The sequence below is a fragment of the Schistocerca cancellata genome, chromosome 9 (genome assembly GCF_023864275.1).
Source record: "Schistocerca cancellata isolate TAMUIC-IGC-003103 chromosome 9, iqSchCanc2.1, whole genome shotgun sequence".
NCBI classification, from domain to species: Eukaryota; Metazoa; Arthropoda; class Insecta; order Orthoptera; family Acrididae; genus Schistocerca; species Schistocerca cancellata.
Genome location: NC_064634.1, coordinates 122,903,949 through 122,919,184, shown reverse-complemented (window position 1 = coordinate 122,919,184; position 15,236 = coordinate 122,903,949).

Here is a 15,236-nt window from a genome sequence, read left to right as displayed (position 1 = left end):
ATGAATCATACAGTTGCATAAAAACTTCATGATGATAAACACTATCCATGCACAAATACAGTTCGCAATCGAGACACATACAGATGAATCAGTTAATTTCTTAGACCCCACCATACTTAAGATAAACAAAAAACATGAGGCCACAATATAAAGCTAGTCCACAACCTCTTCCTCAATTGTTCAGATATTTTATCACCATATAACGCACAAAAAAACAGATTCTGGTATTTACTACACAGACTGAACAGAACAAAAATGACTACTTAGAAGGACTAAACAAAATAAACCAAATTACACAAGAGAATGGCTATTGTGCAAAGACTGTAAATAAAATAAACAAGATAATACAGTAACAGTGATCACATAATCAGGAAACTCAGACGCAGACGGACACAAAACAACGCACAACAAATCAGCAGACAATAAATAGCAGATGGCAAATAGTAACATACAACACAGAAGTTACACACAGTGTGGTCAACATACTGAAGAGACAAGGACACAACATAGTATTACGAATTATCAATACAATTCAGAATGGACTTTGAAGACAAACTTCCAACACAAATAAATATAACCAATTTGGTATACGCCAAGTGATTTGTAATTATTGTCAATCTGTTTGCGTGGGCCAAACACGTAGGAATTTTAGAACCCAAAAAAATGTTCAAATGTGTGTGAAATCTTATGGGACTTAACTGTTAAGGTCATCAGTCTTTAAGCTTACACACTACTTAACCTAAATTATCCTAAGGACAAACACACACACACCCATGCCCGAGGGAGGACTCTAACCTCGCCAGGACCAGCCGGACAGTCCATGACTGCAGTGCCTTCGACCGCTCGGCGGCAATTTTAGAACTAAATGTGCAGAAAGTAACAGAGCATTAAAAATTTCTGCTTCCACTCAACATTTGCTGATCACGTAATAGCAAAGAATCATCATCAAACGAACATAGAAAATGATTTAAACGAGAAACACGTTTATAGAAAAGTAACAGAAGAGGAGAAGTTTCATATCCAAAAATCAATAGCCCAAAGAAAGAAGGTACTAGATGAACACATATCACTCTGGAATTAAATGTTATTTTCCACAGTGGAAGAACGTGTAAATAATCCTCACCCGTCCAAACAACATATGGTTACCCCCTAAATTAAATTCCCCTTCGCATCCTCCATAGCACTCATCCTAACTGCCTCTACTGCCTCTCTCCCCCCCCCCTCTCTCTCTCTCTCTCTCTCTCTCTCTCTATCTATCTCTCTCTCTTTTCCTCATACACACACACTCTCTTACACAAGCTAAACATCTGAAAGCAAACACCCTGCAACAACTTTCGTAAGTATCCAACTACACAGAAGTTGAATGTAGGTCTGTTGTATTTTCCGACGTTAATTTGACATTGTATGCTACGGATATTCCGCCTTCCAAGATGACAACAGCTGTGTTGATATTACGGCACGCATACGTCCCTGGTTCAGCGAACACTCAGGCACCCTGCCGCACATCGACTGGCCGGTCCATCGCCCGATATTAAACCCACAGAAAATGTGCGGTGCTATTTGTAGCAGCAGGTGAAAAACGTAGCAGTCAGCACTTCCACGGATGGGTAGCTTTACTACATCTTTTCGCCGGCCGCGGTGGTCTAGCGGTTCTGGCGCTGCAGTCCGGAACCGCGGGACTGCTACGGTCGCAGGTTCGAATCCAGTCTCGGGCATGGATGTGTGTGATGTCCTTAGGTTAGTTAGGTTTAAGTAGTTCTAAGTTCTAGGGGACTTATGACCTAAGATGTTGAGTCCCATAGTGCTCAGAGCCATTTTACATCTTTTCGTCAGTGACAGGGTTCAGCTATTTATGGCATACCTGTAGAAAATTGTGGACTCCGTTGCTATCCGAGCTGCGGTCATTATCAAAGCTATAGGTTGTATTACATGGGACTGGGGTGATGTACCCTGGAACTGACAAATTTTTTGTCCAGTGTGCCTAATTGTGAAAAATCGTCAGGAAGGGTGATTGAATATGAACAAATGTCACTGACATAGCCAACGGCCTTGCGCAGTGGTTACACCGGTTCCCCTCAGATCACCAAAGTTAACTACTGACTAGCTGGGCTAGCACTTGGATGGGTACCCATCCGGTCTGCCGAGGGCTGTTGGCAAGCAAGGTGCACTCAGCCCTTGTGAGGCAAACTAAGGAGCTACCTGATTGAGAAGTAGAGACACCGATCTCTTAAACTGACATACGGCGGGGAGAGCGGTGTGCTGACCACATGCCCCTCCATATCCGCATCCAGTGACGCCTGTGGTTGAGGGTGACACGGCGGCCGGTCGGTGCCGTTGGCTCTTCATAGTCTGTTCGGACGGAGTTTCGTTTTTATCACTGACACAGGACTAGAAATGATCTCAAATCAAAAGAACGCGGTGAAGCTTTGCTGCACGCTGCGGTAGTATTTTCTGTACCCTTAAGGTATACTATTCTTTCGTGATGTGGTGATTGTCATACTTTTTTTTAAGCTGTAGTGTTGTGGTGTCTGGGAGAAAAAGAGCGAAGCCCTGATTGAGTACTATACGTGAACTACACTTCTGGTACAATGACCCGATAAATATTTGTATATTCGCCGTAGACAATAAAGAAATTAAAAAAAAAAAAGCGGTTGTTCACAGCGAATGAAGAGGATTTTCTTTTGAGCCGCCAGTCACCTGATTGCTCTATGCACCCGCCAAGAATTCCTCTCTTGCGGCAACATCTTCATCTCAGAACGTCACTTGATTTTACGTCCTTAATTATTTCATAGATGTGTTCCTGTTTCCTCTACAGCTTTTGCGATCCTCTCTATAGCCCTCTCTTGTATGATGGAAGTCATTCCCTTATTTCTTAACACATTTACCATCATCCTGTCCCTTTTTCTTGTCAGTGTTTCCCACTTGTTACTTTCTTCACTGATTCTGTGGAGAATCTCTTCATTCCTTATTATATCAGTCTACCTAATTTTCAACTATCTTCTGCAGCACCACATCTCATATGCTCCGATTCTCTTCTTTTCCAGTTTACCCAAGATTCATCATTCACTACCATACAATGCTATGCTCCAAACGTACATTCTCATAAATTTCTTGGTCAAATTAATACCTATGTACGATACCAGCAGATTTCCCTTAACCAAGAATATCCACTTTCCCCGTGATAGTCTACTTTTAAAATCCTCCTTGCTTTGTCCGTAACGTAATTTGTTGATGCCATGGTAGCGAAATTCCTGAACTTCATGACCACCTATTTTGATGTTAAGTCTATCGCTAATCTCATTTCTGCTATTACTCGCTACTTCGTCTTTCCTCAGATTTTTCCAGTCCATATTCTGTTTTCATTAGACTGTTCATTCCTTCAACGTTTCTTCGATTTACAGATTGAATAGTAGGAGTGAAAGACAACATCCCTGCCTTACATCCTTTGTTCTTGGTATTCTGTTATTATTGTACCTCTTGGCTATTGTAATTAACCGTCTTCCACTGCTGCTTATTCCTATTTTTCTCGGAATTTCGTACATCTTGCAAAAATTTATATTGTTGAAGGCTTTTTCTAGGTCGATAAATTCTATGAAAGTATCTTGATTTTTCTTACGTCTTGCTTCCATTATCAAGCGCAACGTCATAAATACCTCTCTGGCTCCTTTAACTCTTGGAAACCAAACTGACTGCCATCTAACAAGTCCTCAACCTTCTAGACCGCTCAACTGCACATTAGGTTTGTCAGCAACTTGGACGTATGAGCTGTTAAGCTGATTGTGCAATAGTTCTCACTCTTACCAGCCCTTGCTATCTTCCGGACTACGTCGATGATATTTTTCCAGTAGTCTGGTCTTTGTCTCCAATCTCATAGATTCTACACATCAAACAGAATAGTCTTTTGGTTACCACTTCTCCCAATGATTTTAGAAATTCCAAGGCCTGTTGTCTATATCTTCTGCATTACGCGAACGCAGATCTTCCGAAACGATAACTCTGACTCTTAATACTGAATCCCCTGTGTCTTTCATGTAGACTTTTATTCTTACTCCCACGTCTAGTTGCCTCCAATGTGATATTTCCATACATCTGCTTCTCACCTTTGACAAACGTTGGAATCTTGCTTTTAATTTCACAGAACGTTGTTTTTACTTATTTATGTGCTCAATCAGTCTTTCCGCTGACCATTTATACATCGATTTCGTCACATTTTTCCTGCAGCCGTTTCACTTTTGCTTCCCAGCACTTCCTATTTATATCATGCCTAGGAGGCTTATCTTACTACATTCCTGCCTTTCCCTGGACTATTTGTGTTTTGTTCTTTCGTCGATCCATTGAAGTATTTCTTCTATTACCTGTTGTTACTTCGTAGTTACCTTCCTTGTACCTACAGTATATTTCTATGTCCAACTTCTGTGCTAATCATTTTTGGAGATGTCCATTGCTCCTCAATTAAGAGGGGTAGAATGTCAAACGGGCCGACTTGGAGCAGGAGAGGCACCACAAGACATTTTAATTTCCACTGTCTATACTTTTACAAATAAATTCATAAAACTTTATCGGCATGACCAGGAAGGACTCAGGATTCACCCTCATAGCAGTGGAAGTTCAAAACCAAAGCAAAATTTTTTTTTTTACACGTGAAATTTCATCAATGTTTCACTTACTGCTGGCTGCATTTGTTGCTGTAGGTACACTCTTCTACGTAAGTAAGAGAGACTCTCCGATGAATTTTGCACAGCATGCAAACAATACTTACAGGTGTATGAAAATCTAGAATTTTCCAGATCTATTAAAAACTGTGGTAAAAATTGAGATAATTAACTATAAAATTTGAGTTTTTTCTAAACGTGAAGTTTAAAATGTAACACCCCGTTCATTTTTTCATAAATTAAATAAATTCTAGAGTTTCAGACACCCGTAAGTATGGTTTGTATGCTGTGCAAAATTCATCGAAGAATCTCTCTTACTTATGAAGAAAAGTGTACCTACGGCAACAAATGCAGCCAATAGTAAGTAAGAAAATGATGAAATTTCACGTGCAAAAAATTTATTTTGTTGTGTTTCTGAACTTCCATTGCTATGAGAGTCAATCCTGAATCCGTCCTGGTCATATTGACAACGTTTTATGAATTTATTTATAAAAGTGTAGACAGTGGAAATTAAAATGTCCTGTGGTGCCTCTCCTGCTCCAAGTCGGCCCGTTTGACGTCCTACCCCCCTTAAACTGTCTACTGTGGTATCCATTACCGCTGTATCTATAGCCTTAGAAGACTCCAAATGCATCTCATCATTTTTCAGAACGTGAGTATCCCATTTATTTCCACACTGATTGTTCCACATGATTATCTTAAACTTCGGTCTACTATTCAGCACCTGTAGCTACATCTCTCCTGGGACACTTTCAATGGCGTACCTGATGTTGGCATCTGTCTGAGCATGACGTAATCCTGCTGGAATCGTTCTGTGACTTCAGGCCTTTTCAAAGTATACTTGCTTTTTTGCGATTTTTGAACATCCTATTCGCTCTTACTAACTGAAATCTACTGCAGAACTCAATATTTCTTCTTTTTCATTCGTACTGCTGACTTACTATTCTCCCTTAACTCTGTCTTCTGTTCTTTCTCCTTCTAACACCTTCCAGTCCCCCAAGATTATTAGATCGTCACCACCCTTTCCATACCGATTTACCCGCTTTCATATACTTCCTATGTCTCTTCATACTAAATTCTATACCATTTATACCGTTACCTGCTGCTATTGATGGCTGGAAATTGATATCTTCTTCCCATTTCACTTCACTGACCCCACTACATTGCGATTGAGCCTTTACATTTTCCTTTTCAGATTTTCTCGTTTCCCTGTCACGTACGAACTTCTAACACTCCTACTAGTAGAATACTAACCTTTCATTGGTTAATCAGTCTTTTTCTGAAAATCATCTGGCCCTTGGCAGTCTCCTCCCGAAGATCTGAATAAGGGGCCGCTATCTTTTACGAAAGGAGAGACTGTCGTGACACTTTTTCCGACACTTCACATACCTATTGTTACACACTGTGTGTCTTCAATGCAGTAGTTTCTACTTCCTTCTGCACCTTCTTGTCGTTGAACATTGCTAATCCTTCCACCTTTTAGGGGGTGTTGCCCACCCCAGGAGCAAGAGAATGCCCTGAAATTATCTGCTCCTCTGTATTCTTTTACAAGACCGCTGGCAGGACAAGAATGACTCCTTGTACCGGAAGTCTTCGGCCGCCATTGCTGATGGTTTGTATTCAGAATTTAAGGGTGTTTGGATTAGTAGGTGCGCCTCCATAGCTCAATGATCGGAATGTCTGGCCGCTACGTCAGTTCGCATTCGGCGGCGAAGCAGCGCAGATGGAGTTGTTTACGTCCTCGGCGTGTGTCTCGCAGTTGTTTACTTAACAGCGGTATTCGCGCATATTACTATCGACGATAGAACGGCCAAATCCTACCGTGAAACCGCATTGAAGTTCACCTTTTCGGGCGAAAATGAGCGACCAAAAGCGTTCACCGTCGAACAATTCGTACGTGACGAAGAGAAGACATGATCACAATACAATTGTCCATCATTAGTAGCGTCTCTTACGTCACAATGACAAACGACATAGCTTGCAACAATGTAATAGCACAGGCGAAAGACGACGTGAAATATCAACATTTGTACGGCCACACCACTCCAGTAATTGTTGAATATGCTGGCCTGGGATTATGCACGACCCGTATATTACGAAATTCCATCTGAAATGCTAGCAGAAGACGTCATTGCGGCAGTGCGTTCATACGGAGCAGTACGCGGATACGTAAGAGAAAATGGGCATACTTCACTACGTACTCAGTTTTGAACGGGGCGCAGCAAGTCTGTCCTACCTCTTCACTGGCAATTTCCGGGCCACAGTCATATACGTGGGTAGTCGGAAAATAAGTTTCCCTTGTCGACTGTGGTCAGAGGTGTGTGTGAAAGGAAAAAAAAAAAACAACAGAATAAGACACTAAAGATAAGACATATCTTTATTTTTCCACATAATTTCCAAGTACATTGACACGTTTGTCAAACCGCTTTATAAGCTTCAAAAAGCCTTCCAGGAAAAAATCAAGGCATTGCATACGGAGGAAGCGTTGAACGGCTTGTTTGACGTCAGCATTGCTGCCAAAGCGCCTTCCGCCGAGAGTCTTCTTCAAAGCCGGAAACAGATGGAAGTCACTTGGTGCGAGATTAGGACTGTAAGGCGTATGGTGTAGGCGCTCCCAACCAAGATTTGCAATATGGTTTTGCGTTGCTGTCGCCGCGTGCGGTCTCGCATTGACATCCAACAGCAGAACGCCAGATCTGAGAAAGCCAGGGCGCTTTTTCCGAATCACCTCTTCCAATTTCGACAGAGTGGCACAGTACCACGCAGCATTGATGGTTGCATCCTCCAGAGAGCGCAGCAGAAAAACTCCTTTGGCGTCCCAGAAAACGGTGAGTAGCGCTTTACCTGCAGACGGAGTGCTTTTGAACTTCTTTCGGTCAGGTGATGACGGATGTTTCCACTCTATGGATGCCGCCTTCGATTCGAGCGTGTAATGGTGGACCCACGTTTCATCCCCCATCACAATCAGAGACAGAAGATCATTTCCAGATTTATGGTAACGCACGAGCTGTTCCAGGCTGAGCGCCACGCGTTGTTCCATGTGTGTCGGGGTCAGATGGCGGGGCTCCCAACGTGCTGACACCTTCCTGTATTCGAGGATGTAGTGGATGAACTTGTGAGCTCGCTCATGTCCGATTCCAAGTTCTGCCGCTACACCATCGATGGTGATACGCTGGTTGGCTTTAATCATGTCATCCACCTCCTTGACATATGCATCTGTAATGGCCGTGCTCGTCCGTCCAGGTCTCGGTATGTCCTGCACTTGCTGACGTCCACCAGTGAACTGCTGACACCATCTCCGCACCAGCTCTCTCGACATCACACCTGACCCATACACCTCAACAAGGCGGTCATGAATTTCTGTGCCTGATACTCCACGTACCCATTCATAGCGGATAACAGCTCTCACTTCCGCCTTTGACCACTACTCCGAAACGGACCTTCCACTGCGACAGAGCCATCTGCTTCTACATCTACATCTACATTTACACTCCGCAAGCCACCCAACGGTGTGTGGTGGAGGGCACTTTACGTGCCACTGTCATTACCTCCCTTTCCTGTTCCAGTCGCGTATGGTTCGCGGGAAGAACGACTGTCTGAAAGCCTCCGTGCGCGCTCTAATCTCTCTAATTTTACATTCGTGATCTCCTCGGGAGGTATAAATAGGGGGAAGCAATATATTCGATACCTCATCCAAAAACGCACCCTCTCGAAACCTGGTGAGCAAGCTACACCGCGATGCAGAGCGCCTCTCTTGCAGAGTCTGCCACTTGAGTTTGTTAAACATCTCCGTAACGCTATCACGGTTACCAAATAACCCTGTGACGAAACGCGCCGCTCTTCTTTGGATCTTCTCTATCTCCTCCGTCAACCCGACCTGGTACGGATCCCACACTGATGAGCAATACTCAAGTATAGGTCGAACGAGTGTTTTGTAAGCCACCTCCTTTGTTGATGGACTACATTTTCTAAGGACTCTCCCAATGAATCTCAACCTGGTGCCCGCCTTACCAACAATTAATTTTATATGATCATTCCACTTCAAATCGTTCCGCACGCATACTCCCAGATATTTTACAGAAGTAACTGCTACCAGTGTTTGTTCCGCTATCATATAATCGTACAATAAAGGATCCTTCTTTCTATGTATTCGCAATACATTACATTTGTCTATGTTAAGGGTCAGTTGCCACTCCCTGCACCAAGTGCCTATCCGCTGCAGATCTTCCTGCATTTCGCTACAATTTTCTAATGCTGCAACTTCTCTGTATACTACAGCATCATCCGCGAAAAGCCGCATGGAACTTCCGACACTACCTACCAGGTCATTTATATATATTGTGAAAAGAAATGGTCCCATAACACTCCCCTGTGGCACGCCAGAGGTTACTTTAACGTCTGTAGACGTCTCTCCATTGTTTGATAAAACTCTTCAATCCAGCCACACAGCTGGTCTGATATTCCGTAGGCTCTTGCTTTGTTTATCAGGTGATAGTGCGGAACTGTATCGAACGCCTTCCGGAAGTCAAGAAAAATAGCATCTACCTGGGAGCCTGTATCTAATATTTTCTGGGTCTCATGAACAAATAAAGCGAGTTGGGTCTCACAGGATCGCTGTTTCCGGAATCCATGTTGATTCCTACGTAGTAGATTCTGGGTTTCCAGAAACGACATGATACTCAAGCAAAAAACATGTTCTAAAATGCTTGATTGCGGTCGACCTCTACTCAATGATGTATCGGTGTCTTGCACGTGAGCGTTCACCTGCCGTGTCGTCTTTCGCCCATATCACACAACTCTGCCCACAGTCGACAGGAGAAACTTATTTTACGACTCCCCCTCGCACAACGGGCAGCCAAACGGCTGTTTTGGATGAGGTAAAGGACGACATGTGCTCCTATGTTAAACTTCAGTTCTTACGCGCCACGTTATGAGCAGCAGACGTTGACATTGCCCTATTTAAAGAGCTACTCACAGAGAGTTGGGCCAATTTTTATGGTTATATTGCATACTTCACCCCAGCCGCCAACGGAGATAGTGGAACAGCGATTATAGTGTGCGATGGCATTGCAGTAGAAGACATCACTTACTTGCAGCCAGCAAGGGGGCTAGCGCTAATAGTACATGCGATCATCATACTACTGAATGTCTATGCGCCATCTGGCACTTACCAATAAAGAAAGCGCTCACGGTTTTATTCTGAAACAATCACACCGGTTTTTCTGGGACGATATGAGCACATAATAATCAGCGGAGATTTCAACTATGTTCTCGCGAGGAAGGAGCAATATCCCAATTTTTACCACCTGTCCAGAGCTCCGTTACTTGGGACGTCGACTCAATCTTGTAGACACCGAGAAAGTGATACGTGACGAAAGCCTGGGATATACACGCATGACGAGCCATTCAGCTAGTCGATCGAATCGTGTCTATGTGACGTTTCCGCTCGCTTCTAACGTCCTCAACGCGGAAAGGTGGCCTTCAGCCTTCTCAGACCACAGCGTTTATGTGTGCACTATCAATCTCCGACATGAAACAGTATGGCGCAGTCGGGGTTATCGGAAACTTAACGTATCCTACTTACAAGAATAGGAATGTCGACGAATGATCACGACCACAAGGAAATCCTACCATTGTTCTGTGGTGGGTACAATGTGTAAAGACAGCATCAACGGAGAAACGTCCTCAATGGATCACGTCGTCTCCGTTTTCAGACACCATCGACAAGCATTGATCCTTTCTTTAGATTTGCCTCACGGTAGATGGCTGGTATCACAGGCTGACAATAGCCTTCGAAGCTCACTATCGTCACATCTATCGTGAAGAAGACTCTAACGTTGAGGGTGTTACAAAAAGGTACGGCCAAACTTTCAGGAAACATTCCTCATACACAAAGAAAGAGAATATGTTATGTGGACATGTGTCCGGAAATGCTTACTTTCCATGTTAAAGCTCATTTTATTATTTCTCTTCAATCACATTAATCATGGAATAGAAACACACAGCAACAGATCGTACCAGCGTGACTTCAAACACTTTGTTACAGGAAATCTTCAAAATGTCCTCCGTTAGCGAGGATACATGCATCCACCCTCCGTCGCAAGGAATCCCTGATGCACTGATGCAGCCCTGGAGAATGGCGTATTGTATCACAGCCGACCACAATACGAGCACGAAGAGTCTCTACATTTGGTACCGGGGTTGCGTAGACAAGAGCTTTCAAATGCCCCCATAAATGAAAGTCAAGAGGGTTGCGGTCAGGAGAGCGTGGAGGCCATGGAATTGGTCCACCTCTACCAATCGATCGGTCACCGAATCTGTTGTTGAGAAGCGTAGAACACTTCGACTGAAATGTGCAGGAGCTCCATCGTGTATGAACCACATGTTGTGTCGTATTTGTAAAGGCACATGTTCTAGCAGCACAGGTAGAGTATCCCGTATGAAATCATGATAACGTGCTCCATTGAGGATAGGTGTAAGAACATGGGGCCCAATCAAGACATCACCAACAATGCCTGCCCAAACATTCACAGAAAATCTGTGTTGATGAGGCGATTGCACAATTGCGTGCGGATTCTCGTCAGCCCACACATGTTGATTGTGAAAATTTACAATTTGATCACGTTGGAATGAAGCCTCATCCGTAAAGAGAACATTTGCACTGAAATGAGGATTGACACATTGTTGGATAAACCATTCGCAGAAGTGTACCCGTGGAGGCCAATCAGCTGCTGATAGTTCCTGCACACGCTGTACATGGTACGGAAACAACTGGTTCTCCCGTAGCACTCTCCATACAGTGACGTGGTCAACGTTACCTTGTACAGCAGCAGCTTTTCTGACGCTGGCATTAGGGTTATCGTCAACTGCAAGAAGAATTGCCTTGTCCATTGCAGGTGTCCTCGTCGTTCTAGGTCTTCCCCAGTCGCGAGTCATAGGCTGGAATGTTCCGTGCTCCCTAAGACGCCGATCAATTGCTTCGAACGTCTTCCTGTCAGGACACCTTCGTTCTGGAAATCTGTCTCGATACAAATGTACCGCGCCACGGCTATTGCCCCGTGGTAATCCATACATCAAATGCGCATCTGCCAACTCCACATTTGTAAACGTTGCACTGACTGCAAAACCACGTTCGTGATGAACACTAACCTGTTGATGCTACGTACTGATGTGCTTGATGCTAGTACTGTAGAGCAATGAGTCACATGTCAACAGAAGCACCGAAGTCAACATTACCTTCCTTCAATTGGGCCAACTGGCGGTGAATCAAGGAAGTACAGTACATACTGACGAAACTAAAATGAGCTATAACATGGAAATTAAGCGTTTCCGGACACATGTCCACATAACATCTTTTCTTTATTTGTGTGTGAGGAATGTTTCCTGAAAGTTTGGCCGTACCTTTTTGTAATACCCTGTAGACATAACACCCATGGTCCACCCTATCCCAGATGGCCAGGTGGTGGACTCACTTTTAGCAAATACCTCCACTTAAGACATCACTGATGCGCTCACCAAGTGCGCTCTCAGGCGATCGCCAGGACCAGACAGCGTGCCCTCAGAATTTTAAAGAGCTTTCAAAGACTTAATATTGCCGTGATGGAGGGATATGTACCAAGAACTACTATCCCATATGACTGCACCACCACAAGATTTTCAGGAAGGTTTAATTATTGCGATACGTAAACCCTCTGGAGACACGCGACCTGGACAGCTACCGGACAATCACTTTACTCAACTTCGTTTTAAGAGTTTTCAGCGCCTCCTCGCGATGTGTCTCAGACGAGTCCTACATCAGGTCCTGTCGCCCGCACAGACCTTCATGGGCGCAGATAGTAATATTTAATCAATGCTTTGCGCTTACAGAGACATCGTCGCCATTGTAACAATCTATCGACTGCAGGGAGCCAAGATTTACGTCGACTTCGATCAGGCATTCGATAGTGTAAACAACACCTTCCTTGGTTCCCGTAATCATGCGCATATTTCGTGACATTTCGTCGAGGGTGATGGTCAATGGACGGGTGACGACACCAATATCGATCGCACGGTCAGTCTGACAGGGTTATACCCTTTCAATGATCATGTACGCCATCGCACCAGAACCACTTCTCTACGCCTTGCAACATCACTTATCAGGGATCACCGTGCGAGGACACACATTCAAATGTTGTGCCTATGGACACGACCTCGTCTTCATCGTACATATCAATGAGGAGTTCCAAGAGGCTACACAGTGGATCGAGCAATGCGGAAGCGGAGTGGGCAGCCACATGCATGTCGCCAAATCCTGCGCGATGACCACAGGAAGGGGACTCCCTGATGAAACTGTGGCTCCCTTCAAGGCGATGGAGACTCTCCGCTGTCTAGTAATAGTCTGTACTCGAGACGTCCGTCGCAGGATGGAGAAGAACTTCCGGCGCCTCCTTTATAACATGAGGACGGGCCTTCGAAATCAGTTATTACGAGCAAATGGCTCGTCAAAAAATGTGCAGTTCATTAACATTTTTAAGAGATCCTGCATAACACTCATCACACAAATTTTACCTTTCTTTACAGTGATGGAGCTTCGGACTCAAGCGCCCTTCGGTTACTTTGTCAGTACTGGCCATACATTCAAGGTCAAGTATGACACCCTCACAATCCTTAAGCGAAGAGGGGGTCTCGCCCTGGTCAATGTTCATGCGCGCGCTACAGCTCTTTACCTAAGCTCTTTACCTAAGCTCTTGAAGTTATGGAATTGCAGCCTCAACAGTACCAGTGAACTTTCTGTTGACGAACTCATGCCTAGTTAATGTCAACTGCCGATCGCTCTGGCCCACATTGCACCAGCGCTATCAAATACCAGACTTTTCTTCTGGAATACAATTATGTCCATGAAGACTTCCTCGAAGTAGGACTCCATTACGCGAGATATTTATCGCCTCTTAATGTTGACTGACCTCCGGAATGCTGTCGAAGGACGTCACCCAGACGATGTGGCGGACAGTTCATCAACCATACTTCACCACGGAAACGAGCGGCACCTGGTACATCGTCGTTACCGGAAAATGCCCTTCGCGACTCAAACTCCGTTCCATCGCCGTGGCAGACACGCGCCCGTGCCTGAGGTTTAATATAAACGACACGTACGAACACCGTGTCCTCTGCGGCGCGATAGCGGACGTATGGTTCCTTCTCCAGCAGATACTGGGTCTTTATCTCTGGGTGCCAACGCATATGATAGTCCGCAGTACGCTCTTCTGTCTTCTGTCCACCATCAAAGATGCCTGCGGTCACCTTAATGGCCGTCTTTTACCATTTCAGAAATGGATCCGAGAACGAGAACGATTTTTGGAAGTTTTTGCTAACAAGACACCCCTTAATGAGGCGACTCGTTAATACCAGTCTGCTTTCGCTAACTTTTTAGGGATCATTTTCTCAAAACTGCCCCTCAGCTGGAACTTCCCCCGTGTGAAGGGTTGACAGGTGTCGCTCCATTCAAAAAATGGTTCAAATGGCTCTGAGCACTATGGGACTCAACTGCTGTGGTCATAAGTCCCCTAGAACTTAGAACTACTTAAACCTAACTAACCTAAGGACAGCACACAACACCCAGCCATCACGAGGCAGAGAAAATCCCTGACCCCGCCGGGAATCGAACCCGGGAACCCGGGCGTGGGAAGCGAGAACGCTACCGCACGACCACGAGATGCGGGCTCGCTCCATTCCCAAGACCATCAAGACCATCAAGGGCTCGACGTTTGCTATCCAATGGCATGTCCCCAACCGGCGTCTTCGAAACGAAAGGTCGCCGGTTCATTTTCGCGCACCAGTACCATTTTTGAATTATTTTTCCTGTTTCCTATGTTACATAAAGGAATTTTCTGTTATTCTTTTTACACTATATAACTAAAACAAGTTTAAAACAATAAAAAAATCTCATACAATATTGTTTTTTAGTTACCTGTATTCCGTAATTACTGCTTAATGGATAAAAGTTAATTTTAAAGTTAGTACCGTTTTTATGTAGAACAATGATTATTATGTAATGTACAATATTGTTTTTAGTTACCTTTATTCCGTAATTTCTGCTTAATGGATAAAACTTAATTATAGAGTTAGTACCGTGTTATGTGGAACGATGATTATTATGTACATACCACAAATTTGTTTTGTTACCAACATTCCTAACTAAAATATTTTACTTTGTAATGCTAGAGAAAGATTCTTGAAAAATTGAATTACAAATAAAAAAAAGTCGGTAGAGCAGTAGGCTTAAAAAATACACCAGTCCCCCTCACATCACCGAAAAAAATGGTAAGAATGTCAGGCTACTATGTAGGGGATCGGTACTCGATCCCCGTTTCTGCTAGGGAATTTTTATTCGTGGAAAGACTGGAGCCGGATGCACTCAACCTCGTGAAGCCGGCTGAGGAGCTACTTGAGTGAGAAACAGCGGATCCATTGTCAAGAAAGCCGTCAACGGCTGTGAGGGCGGTGTGATGATTCCACACCCCTCCGTACCGCGTTTGAGTGACGTCACTGGTAGATGCGGTCGACCTGCTAGACTATAACGCGGAGCTTTTCATGCTCATATCGTTT